The following is an 18,389-nucleotide window of genomic DNA, read 5'->3' as shown; positions in this document are numbered from 1 at the left end:
TACTTGTTATCTTAGTCGCCACTGCTTCCGCCATTTCGGGCAGCCCCTATTTCCTTCTTGTAATTTCCGGTGTCCTTCTTCTTCGTGATTTTGTATTCTTCTTTTACTCGGCGCAATATCGGAGAACGTCACCACTGGTGGGAAGAACCAGCTCATTCATTTTTTTGGCAAAGCCGAACACCTCATCAGCAATCAGCAACCAAGCTAGAACCTTTCTTAAACAAGCTTTAATCATGATTTAAAATCAGTATGAAAAATCAAGATATCAGAATCAGGATATCAGTATGTCAGTAGGCCTATACTAGATGTCAAATATCAATGTATCAGTTTTATTGTCGTTACTGCTTCTGTTGAGGACGATTCCTATCATTTCATGTTTGCCCCTTTTTGTTTACAATTTATTCTTACTTGAACCTGTGTGACAATGTAGCACAACGAAGTTGCTGATTTCTTGTGCTTTCTTTTCATGTGGTGTTCGGTCGCAAGGTGGACGGTAAGAAAACTTTAGTTTAAATTGCTTCCTATTGGTTAGTTACTGTTAAAATTATGCTGTTTATCACTTGTTAATTACTTTCTGGTCAAATTACAATTTTCATGTTGACTGTAGTTTTTACTTGTGGTGAGAGTCAGGCTAGACTGGTAGGTTAGCGATAAAAACCAGCCATCCACCTAGCGGGATGCTACATTGGATTTAAACTAAAGACCTCTTAATTTGTGTTGTGTTAAATTGGATTATTCCTAGTAAATGATTTGTGGTGTCTTGTGTAACCACTAGTGTTTATGCATTGTAAATTTCAATGCTAATTGTGTCGTCATAGTGCTGTTTGCACTTGGTCTTTAGTGAATTTGTTTCTTTGTGTAATCAGTTGAAAGGCTAGTCATTTTAACTTGCTTAGTGTTGATTAACTCTTGTGCTGTGTTGAGAAATTGTGTTGTGCTGTTAAACTTGTGTTGAAGTTGTGAGACATTGTTTAATGTTAAGGATAAAGTAAGTGTTGAACTTGTGTTTGCTGGTGGTGTAGCCTCATTAAGTGAATTTGGTTGAATGCACCAAAGTCAGCATAATTATTATCTTAGATCTCGTGTTACCAGTTGTAAGAAAATGTCTGAGCAGTCTGATACAAGTAACAGTGTAGCTGTTGAAAGTGACAATGGGGTCGTACTCGGTGTGAGTTCTGTGGCCAGCCATTCAGGTATCAGTGAGCCAAGTGGTTCTAAAGTGACAACTGTGGTGAATAAACAAGTGTCTTCATCCAAGGAATTGTCCTTGCTGATGAAAGGATTTCTAAGCGTTGAGAGAAAATTATGCGAGTTCAAACATGAGATGTGGACTGCCATTGGTCAACCAGATGCCGATGAGTTGGTCAATGAGCTAATCGAAAGATGTGAGTTGGCAATGACAGATGCCAAGTTCTTGTATGAGAAAATCAATGCTGGTACTAGTTTTTCTGATTCGGCCAAATCTAGAGCCCAGAGATACTGGAATAGCTTGAATGTGACTTTAAGTCAAGTGAAGGAGTTAAGTGATTCTAGAATTTCAAATAACATGAGAGATGAGAATCAGTCCCATGTTCAAGTTGTCACTAGTCCTCAACCGGTCGTAAATAATCATGAGGAGCCTAGGGCAACAGTGCATTTGCCAGATCCTAGTGCTAGTACTTCATACAGTATTCCACCAGTGCAATCCCCAGTGAGAGTTGAGAGTGAGCAAATCCCCATATTTCCAGGTGTCGCCGCCCCATACATGCGGCCTCCACATCTTGGTGTTGCTCCTCCAGTGACATTAGATAAGTTTAGTGGTAATGTGATGGACTACTTAGAGTTTAAACGTAAATTTACAAAATTTGTAGAGAATGTTTACCAGGATGATGATGTACGCATGTCATACCTGCAATCTCTGTGTGTTGGAGAGGCAGGTAGGGCAATTCGTGGCCTTGGTGGTCATGTGAATAGAAGTATGGCTTACCAGACAGCGTGGAATCGCTTAGACCAAAGGTTTGGCAGTCATGACGTTTTGATGGCACAGGTGCGTAATGAGATGCTTAACGGACCTGTCATCAAGGCATATGATTCGTCAGCACTGAATAGTCTAAGAGACAAAATGTTTGAGTGCGAACAGAGTTATCTCAGTCTTGGTTGTTTAGATAGTTTAGACAGTCATGAGGTAATCCATAAATTGTTCAGTCGCTTGCCTGAACAACTTCAAAGGGATTTTGTTCCCTTGTACAGAAAGGGACAAGGTAGTTTTCGTCAGTTAAGAGAGTTGGTAGATAGTGCTGCTGCGGACGCTGAGTGTGCTCTTGGAAAGAAGCTGTATCAGCTGGACCTCAAACCAGCTGGAAGAGCAAAAACTTCCAGAGACCAGCATTCCAGTAGTCATTTTAATAAACGTGTAACAGTAAGTGCTGTGAAAGAAGTCCACTCAGGTTTACCGAGGGCAGAAGGAAAATGCTACATATGTGATGGTGGACATAAACTGTTATGCTGTGCTGTTTTTAAACAGAAGTCGGTAAATGAAAGGAATGATATTGTCAAAAGTCTCAAGTTGTGTTTCAACTGTTTGTTACCAGGTCATCGTGTGGGTGATTGTTATTCCAAACAGAGATGTCAAGAGTGTGGCAAGCGACACCATAGCTTACTGCACTTTCAGAGACATCAAAGAGAGGTGAGGAGTGTTGGTGACAGTAGCCCTGAAACTAATGACAATGTGTTAGTGGCGTGTAACTCTTGTCCAAGTTCTGTTGATGGACTGGGCAGGAAATTGCATAAGGTGGTTCCTGTAAGAGTGTGGCTGCATGATCCAGCAAAGGCTGTGCATACTTGGGCCTATATGGATGAGGGGTCGGAAGCAACTTTGTGCACCCGTGCACTTGCTGAGAAGCTTTGCGCTCCTTTGTCCAAGGCCAAGGTGAAAATATGCACGGCTAATGCTGTGTCAGAAGCTTCGTGGCAGATGAATAACCTGCATATAAGAGGAGTTGACGAGTCAGAGGTGTTTCAAGCGAACAGAGTGTTGGTGCAGGATTCCATCGTGAATGTAAGGTCTAGTATCCCCACCAATGAAGTTGCGAAAATGTTTCCACACTTAGAAGATTTGTCATTCCCTAAGATGGAGGTAAATGAAGTTGAATTGTTGCTTGGTCAGGATGTGCAAAACGCATTTCGTGTCACTGAACTGCGTTATGGTGATACTGACCAGCCATTCGGCTTTCATACGGCCCTAGGTTGGGCTTTGTGGGGAGTTGACAAAGTGACGCCCGGTTGTTACTCTGACCAAGTATGTGTTAGTTTTATCAGTGAGTTAAGCCTGCCAGATGAGTCTTGCCAGCAAGTCTTGCAGATAATGGACCAAGATTTCAAGGACCTTGACCTTCCCCAGAATGCTTGTCTTTCACGAGAAGACAAACGTGCGGTCAAGATTATGGAAGAGACTGTGAAGAAAGTGGGAGATCACTACCAGGTAGCGTTACCATGGAGAAAGGACAGGGTAGATCTCAAAAATAACAGAAAGTTGGCAGAGAAACGTTTAGCTGGTTTAAAAAGAAAGTTAGAGGCTGATCCAGAAGTGTGTCAAAAATATTGTGAAAAAATGAACGAAATGATAGAAAATGAGTATTGTGAACTTGTTCCATTGACTGATTCGCCTCCAGAAGGAAAAATCTCGTATGTCCCACACCACTGCACATCATTGTTAACAAAGTTTCGTGTAGTTTTTGATTGCAGTGCGAAGTGGAATGGTTCTTCTCTTAATGATGGGCTTCTTCAAGGCCCAGATTTAACTAATAGTCTTGTAGGTGTTTTGATGCGTTTCAGGCAGGAACCCATTGCTGTTGTGGCAGATGTCAAAGGCATGTTCTTCCAGGTTTTGGTAGATGAAAAGGACCGTGATGCCTTGAGGTTTCTTTGGTTCCCAGGCCATGATCTGACTCAACCTCCAGCTGAATACCGGATGAGGGTGCATCTGTTCGGAGCAACTTCATCGCCATCAGTTGCTGCATTCGCCCTACGAAGGACAGCTGAGGAGAACTTCACAAACTCTGGTCAAGACACAGTTAAGACTGTTTTTAACAATTTTTATGTAGACGATATGTGTAAATCTTGTACAACTGTGCAAGAGGCAGTGAGACTAGTGAAAGAACTGCAAGAGCTTTTGAGTAGTGGTGGTTTTAAATTAACAAAATTTCTTTCCAATAACAAGCAGGTTTTAAGCTCAATTCCATCCAAGGACCATGCTTCAGGCGTTTTCGATTTGGAGCAACGTGAACTTCCAACCCAGAAGGCTTTGGGCGTCTACTGGGATGCTGAAAGCGATAGTTTAAAGGTGAAGGTAAATATAAAAGAAAAACCGTGTACTCGACGAGGGCTCCTATCAATGATTTCGCAGACATACGATCCTCTAGGGTTTCTCCAACCATTCATGTTGCCTGCTAGGAAATTGTTGCAAGAGGCCTGCCGCTTGAAATTGGCGTGGGATGAACCTTTACCGGTCGTGGGGGGTGGGAAAGATAGTTGGGAAGAATGGGTGCAGGCACTCCCTAGTTTAGAGGCGGTGTCTCTTGCAAGGAGCTTCAAGCTCCAAGATCGTGTGGTTGACTACATTGAGTTGCACATTTTCACTGATGCTTCCACCACTGGGTATGGTGCATGACTGCATGTGCTTATTTACGTATAGTATATGTGGATAATTTCATTGATTGTGTTTTTGTGATGGGGAAGTCCAGGATAGCTCCCTTAAAACCCGTTAGTGTTCCCCGATTGGAGCTTACTGCTGCTGTTCTTGGTGCTAAACTTGGTAAAATGATTTGTAGTGAATTAGAGTATTCTTTGAGTAGTGTTGTGTTTTGGACTGACGCCACCGTAGTTTTAAGGTATTTGCATAATTCTACCAGTCGCTTTCAAACGTTTGTAGCTAACAGACTGGAATTATTACATACTCTTACGTCAGTGCAGCAATGGCGTTACGTGCCCACCGACCAAAATCCCGCTGATATAGCTTCGCGCGGTATGGCGCCCTCTAAGGTGTCCAATGCAGACATGTGGTTTTGTGGTCCCGAATTTCTACGCGCGCGCGAAAACGAATGGCCAGGACAGCCAGATTTTGTGAACAATATCGAACAATGTGATGCTGAAGTGAAGGTTTGTTCCACTCAACTGTCTGATCCATCAAGTGACTCGATCCATCGATTGCTGCGGTACTATTCAGATTTCAGTCGTCTTCGACGCACGTGTGCCTGGTTATTACGTTTTAAGAAGTTTCTGATGTGGAAAGCTAAATCAGCTCGTGATGCTCCCAAGTGTGGTCTGTTGAGCATGGAAGAATTAACAAAAGCTACGTCCGTGATCATCAAAGCTGTTCAAGTTGAAGCCTTTTCCGACGTGATGCAGACGCTTTACAATCACCCAAGTTTTGATGCCCCGTTTGTCCCAGTAGAAGAAGCTCAAATAAAGAAATGTGCCAATTTGAGAACTGTTCAGTCGCTCAATCCGTATCTTGTCGATGGGGTGCTTCGCGTTGGCGGCCGTTTACAAAGATCTCCGCTGACAGATGAAGAAAAACATCCCATTTTGCTCCCAAGTGATCACCCAGTTACCGCTCTCCTAATTTTGACGTGTCATCAACGAGAAGGACACATGGGAACCCCTCATGTGTTGTCTTCGCTAAACAAAACCTATTGGATTCTGAAAGGAAGATCCACCGTGAAGAGAGTGCTACGTTCGTGTCTAAATTGCAAGTTTTGGGCGGCGAAAGCAGGTCAACAACAAATGGGTCATCTGCCTGCTCACAGAGTGACGCCGAGCCCCCCCTTCAGCGCTTGTGGGACCGATTTAATGGGTCCATTGCATGTGAAAATCGGAAGAAGCTATGTGAATCGATATGTTTGCCTTTTTAACTGTTTAGCCAGCAGAGCTGTTCACCTCGAAATAGTTCAATCATTGGACATGACTGCGTTCATACAAGCCTTTCGAAGATTTTGCAACAGAAGAACAACCAAGGTTCGTGATGTTTACAGTGATAATGGTGGCAATTTCGTTGCAGCTAATCGCGAATTGAACCAATGTATCAAGCTTTGGAAAAGCAAGAATTTTCAAGATGCCATGTTGCAAGAAGGCATCCACTGGCATTTCGGGCCTCCTCTGGCCTCACATCAAAACGGTTTTACTGAAGCCTTTTTCCGTATTGTCAGGAAAATCTTTCGTTCGGTTGTCGGAGAAGCTACACTAGAAGAATTCGACTTACTAACCTTGGCAACAGAGGTTGAAAGAATTTTAAACAACAGACCAATTACCAAGCTTGCCGCGACCCCAGATGATTTAGCAGCCTTGACCCCCAGTATGATCCTTACTGGATCGTTATGCGAAGGAGTTGCCCCAGGTGTGTTCATGAAGGCTGATGCGTACCGCAGATCGTGGAAAAAGACACAATACTTAGCAGATGTATTTTGGGATCGATGGTTACAGGACTATTTACCGCTGCTGCAGCCACGCCAGAAATGGTTTGGCACGTCTCGTAATTTGCGCCCTGGTGATCTTGTTTTAGTTGTGAACGAATCGGTCAAGCGTGGTTGTTGGCCGAAGGGTGTGGTCGAGGCCGTAATGCCTGACAGTAATAATTTGGTTCGAAGAGTGAGAGTTCGAATGGCTCACTCAACCCTCGTAAGAGATATTCGTAAACTTTGTTTGTTAGAGGGTTTCGCTGACGAACAGTAAGTTTCTCATTTCGTGTGCATGTTTGTTTAGTTTACTGGTGTATTTTGAATTTTTTTTTTTGTTGTTTAGAAGCAACAACGACGTTTAAGCATAATGTAGAGGCGTACTTGAGTTTAAGTCTTTCATTGATACGTTTAGCTACATCAAGTTTTATGTAATTTCAAAGTTAGTCGTTGGATAGTCTGTATTCGTACTCGATGTCGTGATCGCATTTGATTTCGACTTTCGTGCTCATGCACGGTCTGCTATTTGTGTTGTCTTCGCTTGCCTGTCGCCTACTGTACTGTTTGGCAGTTGCTCGTGTGCCAGTGTCAATTTATCTCTTGTGTGGCATCGTCCTTAGTTAAAAAACGTTCGTTAGCAACTTACGTTTTTGTGGGGAGAATGTTGAGGACGATTCCTATCATTTCATGTTTGCCCCTTTTTGTTTACAATTTATTCTTACTTGAACCTGTGTGACAATGTAGCACAACGAAGTTGCTGATTTCTTGTGCTTTCTTTTCATGTGGTGTTCGGTCGCAAGGTGGACGGTAAGAAAACTTTAGTTTAAATTGCTTCCTATTGGTTAGTTACTGTTAAAATTATGCTGTTTATCACTTGTTAATTACTTTCTGGTCAAATTACAATTTTCATGTTGACTGTAGTTTTTACTTGTGGTGAGAGTCAGGCTAGACTGGTAGGTTAGCGATAAAAACCAGCCATCCACCTAGCGGGATGCTACAGCTTCTACTTCTGCTGCCGCTAGTAGCCTACAACGTTTGCATCAGTTTAGTATTAGCCTATGTTTAGAGTCTGTAGCCTATGTTATGATTTTGGTGCAGCAGCTATGATTTCTGACTCAAGACCGTTAATGTAGAAGCGACAATACTTTATGTCCAGTTTTACGGTGGTGGAACGTTAACCATTCGGGTGTTTTCTTTTTTCCCTTTTGAGTTACTGGATCGAAGATGAGTCGAAGATAAAATCATAAACAAATATACTTGTGAGCATGCACTACTTGGTTGGATTTAAGTCAGTGGATATACAGCAGCAAAGTCGACTTCGTGTCCTATCATTCCTTGCCGACTTCGCCCAGGAATGTCGCCATCCCACTGATGGCTACGTATGAGCGTGTATGCTGAAAAGCAGCGTCCGCTACAGCATTCAACATCAATCAATCAAATAGGACCGGTATACCATCACTACAAGTACGAATTGCAGTGACGTTCGGTGGCTTAAACAGTTGGGAAAGCAACTTGGAAATATTCTGCAGCAAGGTAGTAGGCACGAAGGGCGTAACCGTCCGGCGAAGCCCGAAGGCGTGTTGCCGAAAACAACACTTCCAGCGGGGGGTCTGGGGGCCCTCCCCCAGAAATTTTTGAAAAACACTTCCAACTTGGTGCGCTCTGAGAGCATTTCCAAAACAAATCAAAAATAAAAATCTGTCAAATTGTGCTTCGCCTATGTCGTGATCATACATCCATTTAATGTTTAGAAGTCATGAACAATCTTAATTTTGCAGAACCAAAATCCAGTGTTAGACATGGAATAATAGTTGTCTAAATATTTAATTCGTCATGAATGTTCATTCTCAGATATTCAGTTAGGCCTACACTACAAAAACTAACACTTAGGCCTAAACATTACAACTGCAAGCAATTTGTACAAAAAGCTGGATAAGTTTGCCTCCTGCATATAGAAGCTTAACGAACTAAATATTGCATCCGCACCTGAACGTTCATTGGCGAAGTAACGTTGTATCAACGCTGAGGGCAAAGGCATGACTATGAAAGCTAGTAGGCTAAAGTACATGGCGAGGAGACATAAAAAAACAGCAACAATCTTTTCGCCTTTATGATGCTGTGCTGTGTACCGTGACGAGAGACCATTCTGTGCGTATGACCAGTTAGTCTTGCGATTGAACGCATTGACGTCACTGGGAAAGCAACTCTAACCATAACACATCTGATTGGCTAAGCAGCTGGTGACGTTTTGCAAAACGAGTGAAGATTGGATAAAACGAAGGCGTTTTTTGACGTTTTTGGACGTGGGGAAAGCAACTTTGCAAGTTGATTTCCCTGAAGCCTCAGTGGTTGTTTCTGACAGGAGCGTTTGCGTTAATTGGCATTTATAGGCAAGACATGTGGTTTGGTGAAGACTTAGACTACTCACAAGCGTTACAAGTAATTCTAGTCACGAGCACAGTAATTTTCAAGTTAAAATAGACGTGATAAAAATAATAAGAAGTTAAACCTAGAATTTAGTCATTATATTTTGCATAGTTTTCGCTCAGGTAAGCACTGCTTTCCTTGCTTTCCCTCACCGATCGTCACTGACGAATTGCTCTACGGTACTGAATACCTGTAATAAATTGCAAATTGTGTTTTAAATTTCCCTTCACTTTACTATTGTGAACAAATTTTTCACTGAAACAGAACCCAATTATACTTGCTTCAGTCAGTAGGCTAATACCCTACCTGTTTTTTCCTTCTCTGAGCACTCATACCTGATACCTGAGTAGTCCACCACAGAGGCTACCGTACCCTCCCTTCACTTTTATACCAATACCTTACCTGTAATGCTCATATATCCTGCTTTCACCTAGGCAACCTAAGTTTTAGTAGCTAATTAGGCTACTTACTTGCATACAATGCCTTCATCTTTTATATAGGCTACCAAATAGCCTACTTCCTTGCTTCCTATGCCACCACCTTTTACATAGGCTACCAGTCTACAAAGTAGGCCATACTTGCATGTAGCCTATACCCTGCTTATTTAACCTATTTACCTAGCCCTATAACCTAGCTTACTCTGAATCCATGCAACCCTGCCTGCCAGGAGGATTACAAACGGACAGTAGCCACTTTCAACATGTTCTGATTGGTTGGCGATGTCAAAGCTGCAATTGGAGTCTTACTAGGAATTAACATGCTTGATAACACTGCCACTGGTCAACAGCCAATTTGCTTCTGAAACGAATGGAGTCAATTCTAGCTAATTTGGGGTCGCTGATCACGAATATCAACTTGAAATTTGTTGATTAGCTCTAGTTTTTGAGATATGGCACCCTGCCACACTGGGCTTTACTTGCTGACGCCGAAAGCAGTATGAGTTTATCTGTTGTAGCTTGCATCGGTCAGATAGAGTTGGGCACTTAATATATTTGTTGGAAGGTGTCTATTCATATTATTTTTAGCTTACTTAAAACTGTTATCTGGCCAGCAAAAATTTAAATTTTTAGAAAATACCGGTACTCTCAAAGCAGTTTTTACTGTCAACAATACCATTATTTTGTCATTTTCGGAAAGGACAATTCATAACAATCATTTGATAAAGTTTTCCGCGAAAAACAATTTAAAGTGTGCCTTTTACAGGCCTTAATACAATGGGTAGTCGGATTTATAATTAGTGTTCAAAGTTAGACTACCGTTCAAAGTAGCCCTGGCTGATGGTACTTTGTTTTTTTGTTTTGCTTTTGTTTCAGCTATTTCTTTTGATTGGCAACATTGTGATTTACCTAAGAAACCAATGAAGCGTGAAGAGGCAACAAGCCAACAAGCTTCATTCTAGTTTTGAATCTTTATCTTGGGAGAAACTTTTTATTTCGTCTGTTGCGAAATTAGCATACTGTACAATTATAAACAATGCGAATAAAATAGCACCATAACAATCTAGATTTCACATCAGACAGGAAGCAACGAAAGACTATATTAGTGATCGAGTCAGCTGCTTCCCTTGTTTTTAATATGTTGAACTGAATCAAGAAAAATGTGAGTTTATTATAGGAAGTGGCTACATTTACGGCGCCGTAAATACAGCCGTTCCATGCCTTTTTTTAATTTTTACGTCGCTTTTATTGTGCATGCGCGCTGGTGCGTATTTTTTCTTTCTCGAAATAACAAATAAAAAAAAGTGGGAAGTGGCTGCGTTTACGGCGCCGTAAATACAGACGTTCCATGCCTTTTTTCTAGTCTTTACGTCGCTTTTAGTGCGCATGCGCGCTGTTGCTGAAAAAAGATGGATATATAACTAAATTCAACTGTTTTCACCACGTGATTCAGTGGCGCATGCGGTCTGCGTCTGATTCTTACTTACAAGGATATGAGTTCGATACTTCCAAGAGGTGTATTTTTTTTTTAAGCTAAATTCTCACCTGAAGTGACTCAATCGTTAGGCTGCGCATTTTTGTGGCCGTTTAGTTTGTTTTTAATTCTGAACATCACAACGAAAAAACAGTATATGACAAACATAGCAGAGATCTAGAAAAAGGTAGAAGAGACAAAACGCGGACGTTATACCGTGCATGATACCAGATAGCCGAGAACGTCTGCGCGGCGTTCGAAATAAAAACACGATTATTATTATAAAGCAGGACAATCAGTTTAAAATATGACGTCGTCGTCGTGTGAGCCTCTGGGGCCGAGTGTCTATCTTTTTACCACCCCAGATTCACGATGTTCCCGGACTACACTGGAAGGCTAGAGAGCAGCCAGTCTTTGGTGTCGTCATCCATGACACACAGACCTTCCACTCCGTTCGGTGGCTTGAAGATGGAACAGCCATTGATGATGTGGTCTGCGGTCTGTTCCTCGGCACCACATTCACAGAAGGAGGAAGAGGCCATTCCCCATTGGTGCATGGTTGAGCGGAAAAGCCCGGCGTCCTGTCTTGGTAGTGTTAGGCCGATTGGGCGTGTGTCGGCGTCGGGGATGAACGAATAGAGTTTGGTGGCGCTTGACTTCCATTCAGAACTCCATTTATGGTCCGCCCAAGCAGCCGCAGAGACGTCTTGTTCTCAAACCTTTAGTTAGGCTACTTTACGATTCAATCGTTAGGCTACGCAATTTTGTGGCCGTTCAATCAATCAATCATTTTATTTTTCGTCATTAACGCGTCCGGGACGAAAAAGATACTAACTACAAAAATCGATATAAACCTACCAGCACGTTAACGAACGGGAAAAGGTGGCAAAACCTTGAAAGGTTTAAAACGTGCCTGAATGAAAAATTATGTAGTAGGCTATATCAGTAGTTAGCACGGCCACAAAACCCAAAAAACAAATAGGCCTAGCAAAAAAATAAAACAGAAACAGTTTAGTTTGTTTTTAGTTCTGACCATCACAACGAAAAATCAGTTTAAAATATGGCACGGTCGAACACCTTAATAATTTTTTTTATAAATTTAGAAAGAAAAAAAAGGCTAGTGAGTTTTTTTTTCTTTAAAATTCTATAACTTATTCATATGCCATATTTTAAACTGATTTTTCGTTGTGATGGTCAGAACTAAAAACAAACTAAACGGCCATAAAAATGCGTACCGGTAGCCTAACGATTGAATCGTAACGTAGCCTAACTAAAGGTTTGAGAACAAGACGTCTCTGCGGCTGCTTGGGCGGACCATAAATGGAGTTCTGAATGGAAGTCAAGCGCCACCAAACTCTATTCGTTCATCCCCGACGCCGACACACGCCCAATCGGCCTAACACTATACCAGGACAGGACGTCGGGCTTTTCCAATCAACCATGCACCAATGGGGAATGGCCTCTTCCTCCTTCTGTGAATGTGGTGCCGAGGAACAGACCGCAGACCACATCATCAATGACTGTTCCATCTTCAAGCCACCTAACGGAGAGTTGAACTAAGGTCTGCGTGTCATGGATGACGAAACCAAAGACTGGCTGCTCTCTAGTAGCCTTCCAGTGTAGTCCGGGAACATCGTGAATCTGGGGTGGTAAAAAGATAGACCCTCGGCCCCAGAGGCTCACACGACGACGACACCATATTTTAAACTGATTGTCCTGCTTTATAATAATAATCGGGTTTTCATTTGCGCCCATTGCGATAACATACAGTAGCCTACACTGCGATCACAGATGCGATACAACAGGAAGCAGCGAAGTGATATTTAGTCTTCGAGTCAGCTGTTCCCCTTATTTTGGCTTGCCATTAAGTGTCTTTACCGAGACACAGCCGCGTTCTTTCAAACGCCGCGCAGACGTTCTCACCACTCGGCTATCTGGTATCATGCACGGTATAACGTCCGCGTTTTGTCGCTTCTACCTTTTTCTAGATCTCTGCTATGTTTGTCATATACTGTTTTTTCGTTGTGATGCGCAGCCTAACGATTGAGTCACTTCAGGTGAGAATTTAGCTTAAAAAAAAATACACCTCTTGGAAGTATCGAACTCATATCCTTGGGAGTACGAATCTGACGCAAACCGCATGCGCCACTGAATCACTTGGTGAAAACAGTTGAATTTAGTTATATATCCATCTTTTTTCAGCAACAACGCGCATGCGCACTAAAAGCGACGTAAAGACTAGAAAAAAGGCATGAAACGTCTGTATTTACGGCGCCGTAAACGCAGCCACTTCCAAAAAAGTGCATATATAACTTCTAAATTCAACCGCTTTTGCCAAGTGAATCCTTGGTGCGTGTGATCTTTGTCTGGCTCGTACTCCTAAGGATATGAGTTTGATACCACCAAGAGGTGTTATTTTTTTAAACTAAATTCGAACCCGAAGTGACTGCATTCTGAGAGCATTTTCAACAAAAATGTGGGTATGAATATTCCTCTAAAATGGTGCTGTCAGGTGGCATAGCAAAAGGATAAGATCATGTTTTCTTCGGCATTTTTCGGAAATAAAGCTAAATCTCTATGTTTTCTTGTTGTTAATTCTTGGCTGAGATGTTTGAATGTTTGGTATTGGCAAAACTCGCTCGTTTAATGCAGTTTTGTTTAAAATTAGGCAAGTTTTTTTAGACTGAAAGCATCATTCCCAAGCATAAAGAGACTGAAAGCATTATTCTCAATATCGTGACATCACACGCGTGCCAAAGGGGGGTTGTAACCCCCCCTGGCTATGCCACTGGCCATTGATATCCCAGACGTCTTCATGATATCCCAGTATGGTTTTAGTTTGGACTTTATCCATTTCTCTCTCACTGTAATAGGCTTATAGAACACTATGCTACATTGGCATACCTGGGGTGGGGTAGGTGGATTGGGCCATGTATTTCATATTGGCTTAGTCTATAGAATAACATTGTTAATTGCTTTGACAGTGCAATCCAAAACATATTAAATGCCTTAATCTATCGTTAACTATCAAAACATTTTTAAGGGAGGGGGGAGAAGCATGGCCCAATGGCCCCCCCTGCGTACGCTAGTAACCCTTACCCTGAGTAATTTCAATCTTTCATCTTCTAACTCAATTAAATTGCTTGGTGTAACATTAAATCAACATTTGTGTTTAGAAAACTTTGTCAGTTCCACTGTTAAATCTTGCTTTTTTCATCTTAGAAATATTGGTTCCATCAGACAGTTTATTAATGTTGATGCTTGTAAAACTTTAACTCATGCACTTGTGACATCTAGGCTTGATTATTCAAATTCATTGTTAAATAACATTCCACATGTACTATTTTGCGTCTTCAAAGAGTTCAGAATGCTGCTTGACTAATTACTTTAACATGTAAACGTGAGCATATCACTCCTATACTAAAATCCCTGCATTGGCTTCCAGTATTGTATCGTATTCGCTTCAAAATATGTCTATTAATTTATAAAGTTTTTCATGGTTTTGCTCCGAACTATCTGGACACTTTGCTTGTTCATTATAAACCTGCCAGAACTTTGCGTTCTCAACATCAATTGCTCTTGTGCGACCGTTCATGTAAGACACAATATGGAAATCGTACCTTCCCAGTTGTTGCTGCCTGTTGCTGGAACTGTTTGCCTATTTGTGTAAAAGAAGCCGGAAATTTAAATGAATTCAAAGCTCGCTTGAAAACGTTTTATTTCAATGAACGTTATGACTTAAAGTACCGTATTAATTATCATCATTGTCATGTACAGCGCCCAGGAGCATAGTTTGACTGTGGATGTGGCGCTATATAAATATGTTATTACTATTATTATTATTTTAATGTGACAAAGCATTGATACATGAATATGGGTGCAACCTAGTTCGTACCCTGAACAGTTTGTACCCTCAGTTCGTACCCTGAAAAGATCAAGAGAAAAAATTAAAAAAAGCCGAAGTCGTTGATCGCAGTTTCCGCAAACATTTTTAAATGGTTAGGGTTTAGAGTTAGGAAAAGATCAAGAAGAAAAATTTAAAAATAGCCGAAGTCGCTGATCAAAGTTTCCGCAAACAAACAAACTGAAAAGATCGAGAGAAAAAAGTAGAACAAAGCCGAAGTCGCTGATCGCAGTTTTCGTTTTTCCGCAGTTTCCGCAAACATTTTTTAATTTCTCATAATGATCCTAAGAGTTTGCCGAAGTCGCTGATCGCAGTTTCAGCAAACATTTTTAAAGGGTTAGGGTTAGGAAAAGATTGAGAAGAAAAATTTAAAAATAGTCAAAGTCACTGATTGGAGTTTTCGCCTATCCCTGGTTTTGGCAAACAAACAAACTGAAAAGATCGAGAGAAAAAATAGAACAAAGCCAAAGTCACTGATCGTATAGTTTCCGCAGTTTCTGCAAACATTTAAAATTTTTTAGCCATCGGGACTTTGACACGCAACAATAATGATTTATCGGCATCAATAAAGTGTTTTGTGATGTCACTTGCATCCTGCTTATCGTCAGACATCGGCTGCTTGATCACTCAATAATGTTAACAATTCAAGCATAATTGTGTATTGTGATTTATCGGGTGCTTTGACTGCTTTCTAATCCTTTGTGATTATAAGTGGCAAAGCACTTTATTCACAATGCCGCTTGCATAAAATTTTCTCGAAACTTGATGACGGATAAATGCGGCCGACGGAAGGGCGAAACCGGCAAACAAAATGTTGGTTTTTGTATGTTAATTGCAGCCATTCAGTTTTGAGGCCTGTCGTTCTCTGCACAATGTCTTGCAACTTGGCAAATATCTGAAACCAGACTACAATGGAATTGTTGCATTTAAGAGAAAACATATCTACAATAATTAATTAAACTACCATTCAACGTTTTATAGGCAGAGAAAACTTTTTCTCAAACCGTAGAAAATTTCATTATCAGATCACCGCTTCAATGCGTGATGGAAATCTACAGATAAATCTGCATCAAGCATTGCAGAGTGCAAAAAACAGTGTTGCAGAACGCGTTTTCGAATATTAAATTCTCATCAGTGCAACTACGTTTATGAACGCAATAACAACGGTTAAATTTAAACTCAATACAATACATTACAAACATTATAAGGACATATTCTCATTGTTGACTAAAATGTTAACTAAAATGACTGAGACTTTTGCTAAATTCTTATTTCTGTTCAAATTAACGTGTACTTTAAAAGGTCGTCGCTAATTAATTGGATACGTTACTGTATTACATTGTATTATAATCACTGAAATCATATTGAATTGATATTAATAACAATACCGTCTATTAATTTTCAGTGCTTATCTAAGTACTGTAAATTAATATACTTCGGTAGATGTTCATTGTGATGGCTTTTTTGCTTTGAACATTAAGTTTGTTTTAACAAAAAACACCTTAAGCGAGTAATGTCGGTCTGGAATTGCATGCGGGAAGTGATTTTCTGATGTCTCTGGATTTATTAATATTCAATTGAACACTGAGAATATGTCCTTATAATGTTTGTAATGTATTGTATTGAGTTTAAATTTAACCGTTATTATTGCGTTCATAAACGTAGTTGCACTGATGAGAATTTAATATTCGAAAACGCGTTCTGCAACACTGTTTTTTGCACTCTGCAATGCTTGATGCAGATTTATCTGTAGATTTCCATCACGCATTGAAGCGGTGATCTGATAATGAAATTTTCTACGATTTGAGAAAAAGTTTTCTCTGCCTATAAAACGTTGAATGGTAGTTTAATTAATTATTTCTGAAAGTTCCTTGGTTTCATATTATCTGAATATCTACAATAATAACTCAAGTCAACAACACCCTGCCAGCTTCATGTCAAAATATGTACTTGAATAATTTTATGGTGCTGAAAAAAGACTAGGCCTATTTATCTGCTTTGTCATAGCAAGCTGTATCATTGTAGTGTTGCTGCTTGGCCAAACGTTGAACTTGAATTTTCATTATACAGTTAACCCCACTTAATCGGCCCACGTTTAATAGGACAACCCGCTTATTTGGACCATTTTGCACTGGTCCCGAATCCAAATCCATTTTTCTGTACAATTTTCCCCGCTTAAACGGACCACCCTCTGCCCTAAAATAGGCCTTTATGGTTAACGTTTTTTACTTTTTGTACATTTTTCTGAGAGGTGACGCGTCAAGAGTTGTTGATGGGCAACGTGCTAAGTTCTCGCTAAGCCATTTTAAAGTGAAGTAGGCTACAGATAAACAAACGCTTGTTGTCACGTCATAAGGTCAATTGTCATCTAATCAGAATTGCAGTAATTGTGATGCAGCACCGAATACTGTACTGTACAGAAGAATGAATGAATGCTTTTAGTGCTTGAATAAAAATGGCAGCAATAACTCGTGTAGATCGAACACTTAAAGAAAAAATAGAGATTCTTAACAAAATCAAAAACCAGCCGTCGGGAACGTCAGAGAGGACGTTAGCCGAGATTGTTGGCCTACCAAAGTCAACATTAAGAAGGCTACGTGTACAGGAGAGGGAATTGCAAGATCTATGGGCAAAGCATGAGAATAATGGTAGTGCAGCTACAGCTTTGCGTAAACGCCAACGAGGTGCAAAATCAGCAGACGTCGACGAAGCATTGGCAGAATGGTTTGACGCGGTATCGGCAAAAGGACAGGTAATTACTGGTCCGATACTGTTGTCAAAAGCATCTGAGTTCGCAGTCAAACTGGGTGATACGGAGTTCAAAGCTTCTGAAGGCTTCATTTGTCGTTGGAAGAAGCGTCGTAGCATAGTCTACAAAAGGGCTTGTCGTGAAAAAGCAAGCGCAGATGTCAAAAGTGCCGAAAAGTGGATCGAGACAGAGCTACCAAAGCTGCTGGAAGAGTATGAGGCAGATAACATCTATAATGCAGACGAAACAGGCCTTTATTACCGCGCAACACCAGATGGTTCGCTATGTCATGCAAAAGACCAGCTTGCAGGTTCTAAAGAAGCTATGGACAGAGTCACAGTTCTATGTTGTGCCAACATGTCAGTCAGGAACAGACAAGCGAAAACTCCTAGTGATAGGAAAGAGTAAAAAACCCCGGTGTTTTAAGGGTATAGATACAGAGAAGCTTCCTGTGTCATACTGTGCAAATAAAAATGCGTGGATGACAGGTGAGTTGTTCACGAATTGGCTGAAGGAGTGGAATGCCTGTTTGGCACGAGAAAAAAGAAACATTTTACTTTTGGTAGATAACTGTACTGCCCATCCTCATGTGGAGCTGGCAAACATTAGGTTGCAGTTCTTGCCCCCTAACACAACCTCAATAGTCAATAATCCAGCCGATGGATCAGGGGGTAATAAAAAACCTCAAGATGCTCTATCGTAAAGAACTCATCTTCATGATCATTCGTTACATTGACAAAAATCTTTTGAATCCGAATTCAACAGCCATGGACAACAGCTCAAAAATCTCGATTTTGGACGCCATTAGTCTGCTGGCAAAAAGCTGGAGGGATGTACGTCAAACAACAGTCCAAAACTGTTTCCGACATGCAAGATTTCAAGCGGTACACACAGAAGCAAATGAAGAGGTAGAGGACATCAATTTTGATGCATCATTGAGTGACATAATTGATAGAGATGAATACAA

At 40.9% G+C, this 18,389-nt stretch overlaps 1 long non-coding RNA gene across 1 annotated transcript; it reads left to right on the top strand.

Moving 5' to 3' along the window:
* Positions 1–351: 351 nt before the first annotated feature.
* LOC145768465 (uncharacterized) lies at positions 352–7,346 on the top strand. The gene is made up of 2 exons (XR_014288942.1): positions 352–471; positions 7,232–7,346. It is a non-coding gene; the product is annotated as an uncharacterized LOC145768465 (long non-coding RNA).
* Positions 7,347–18,389: the final 11,043 nt, after the last annotated feature.

This window comes from Aplidium turbinatum, chromosome 4, assembly GCF_918807975.1.
Source record: "Aplidium turbinatum chromosome 4, kaAplTurb1.1, whole genome shotgun sequence".
Classification (NCBI taxonomy): Eukaryota; Metazoa; Chordata; class Ascidiacea; order Aplousobranchia; family Polyclinidae; genus Aplidium; species Aplidium turbinatum.
The sequence above is the reverse complement of the archived record's forward strand: the minus strand, read 5'-3'. Positions and strand labels throughout refer to the sequence as shown.